Source organism: Pseudophryne corroboree, chromosome 4 (genome assembly GCF_028390025.1).
Source record: "Pseudophryne corroboree isolate aPseCor3 chromosome 4, aPseCor3.hap2, whole genome shotgun sequence".
NCBI classification, from domain to species: domain Eukaryota; kingdom Metazoa; phylum Chordata; class Amphibia; order Anura; family Myobatrachidae; genus Pseudophryne; species Pseudophryne corroboree.
The window spans coordinates 780,421,759-780,424,033 of NC_086447.1; the positions used below are offsets into that span (position 1 = coordinate 780,421,759).

The 2,275-nt window shown below is 67.8% G+C and overlaps 1 non-coding gene across 1 annotated transcript; it reads right to left on the reverse strand.

The window, feature by feature from the left end:
• Positions 1 to 389: 389 nt before the first annotated feature.
• Positions 390 to 543, reverse strand: LOC134913206 (5.8S ribosomal RNA). Its single transcript, XR_010177022.1, has one exon. It is a non-coding gene; the product is annotated as a 5.8S ribosomal RNA (ribosomal RNA).
• Positions 544 to 2,275: the final 1,732 nt, after the last annotated feature.

The following is a 2,275-nucleotide window of genomic DNA, read 5'->3' on the forward strand; positions in this document are numbered from 1 at the left end:
GAGACGGGGAGAGGGCGGAGGACCGCCCGGGCGAGGGGGGGAGCAGCAGCGGTTTGACCCGCCGCCCCCACCGCCCGACCGCCTCGCACTCTCCCGTAGCCCAGATCGCCTCAATCGGGTCCACCTCTTTCCCTCAACCCGGCACATGTTTCCACTGCCCGGGCCGCCGGCAGCCCTGCATCGACCGCAGGCAACCGCACGGCACTTGGTGGGAGAGGACATCACGCCCCGGGGAACAGGGGGATCGGGAGGTAGGGTCTGACCTTGGGGGCACAAAGGCGGCCCTGCCCCCCATCTCCACTGGGGAGAGGGGGACAGGCGACCGCCTGCGAGGCCCCAGCCGCGACACGCACCACACCGGAGCGGGGTGCGGGCAATCGATGGGGGAGCGACCTTCAGACAGGCGTAGCCCCGGGAAAAACCCGGGGCTGCAAGGTGCGTTCAAAGTGTCGATGATCAATGTGTCCTGCAATTCACACTAATTCTCGCAGCTAGCTGCGTTCTTCATCGACGCGCGAGCCGAGTGATCCACCGCTGAGAGTCGTGGCTCTCTTTTTTTTCCATTCGCTCCGCGGTCGGCAGGGGGCGCTCAGCGTTTCAAAAAAAAGGGGTCGGGAGAACGCTCCCACAGTGCCCTTTTACCGGGCGCCCGGCTGGCGAGCACCGGCGAGTGCCGGGGGACCAGGAAGCGCAGGGCACAGGGACGGGCCGCGAACCCTTCCCGTGCCCGCGCCAGGTCCCCGCAGAGCTCCCGTCGGGCACTACACCATCTCGGGACTTCTCAACCTTCCGCGCCTTCCCCCTCTCCGGGGCAGGGAGGACCGCGAGTGGTACCCGGATCAGCCTAGAGGGGACAGTCGAGTGTGCCTGCACCCGCATCGGGGCGGCCGGGCGTGGGAGGCCAGGGAGGGCAGACGGACCCCGCGGCCGCCCATCCTCCCAGGGTCCTCCGTCCCGGGATCGTCCCATCACCGGCCCGTGTTTGCGGGGAGGGGCTGCGGAGGCCCCCCGTCCGTCGGGAGCGTCCGGGGGGTCGCGGGTTCGGGCCTACTCGGGGACGGCTATCCAGGGTCCCCATCGCCACCGGGCGCAGCTGTCCCCTCCGTAGCATCGGAGGCCACGTCCGGGGCGCAGGGTCCAGCTCGGCGCCATCCCTTCGTCCCGCTCCCGTCTCTCCGCCGCCGCCTCATCTTTTCTCTCTCGTCCCGGGCCCGTGCCGGGTCCCCGCAGAGCTCCCGTCGGGCGCCACACCATCTCGGGACTTCTCAACCTACCGCGCCTTCCCCCTCTCCAGGGCAGAGAGGCCAGCGAGTGGTACCCGGATCAGCCTGGAAGAGACAGTCGAGTGTGCGTGGGCCCGCGTCGGGGCGGCCGGGCGTGGGAGGCCCGGGAGGGCGGACGGGCCCCGCGGCCGCCCGTCCTCCCAGGGTCCTCCATCCCGGGCTCGTCCCGTCGCCAGCCCAAGGGGTTGCGGGGAGGGGCTGCGGAGGCCCCCCGTCCGTCGGGAGCGTCCGGGGGTCGCGGGTTCGGGCCTACTCGGGGACGGCCGTCCCGGGTCCCTGTCACCACCGGCCGCGGCTGGTCCCACCGTAGCTACGGAGGCCGCATCCGGGGGCGCCAGGTCCGGCTCGACACCACCCCTTCGTCCCGCTCCCGTCTCTCCGCCGCCGCCTGGTCTTTCATCTCTCGTTTCGGGCCCAGCCGGTGCACGGCCGGGCCCCCCACGTTCTGCGTCTCTCTCTCGGCTGGACCCCGCGGTCCGCAACCGAGCCGTTAATGATCCTTCCGCAGGTTCACCTACGGAAACCTTGTTACGACTTTAACTTCCTCTAGATAGTCAAGTTTGATCGTCTTCTCGGCGCTCCGCCAGGGCCGTTTCACTAAACCATCCAATCGGTAGTAGCGACGGGCGGTGTGTACAAAGGGCAGGGACTTAATCAACGCGAGCTTATGACCCGCACTTACTGGGAATTCCTCGTTCATGGGGAATAATTGCAATCCCCGATCCCTATCACGAACGGGGTTCAGCGGGTTACCCGCACCTGTCGGCGAAGGGTAGACACACGCTGGTCCGTTCAGTGTAGCGCGCGTGCAGCCCCGGACATCTAAGGGCATCACAGACCTGTTATTGCTCGATCTCGTGTGGCTGAACGCCACTTGTCCCTCTAAGAAGCTGGACGCGGACCGCCGGGGGTCGCGTAGCTAGTTAGCATGCGGGAGTCTCGTTCGTTATCGGAATTAACCAGACAAATCGCTCCACCAACTAAGAACGGCC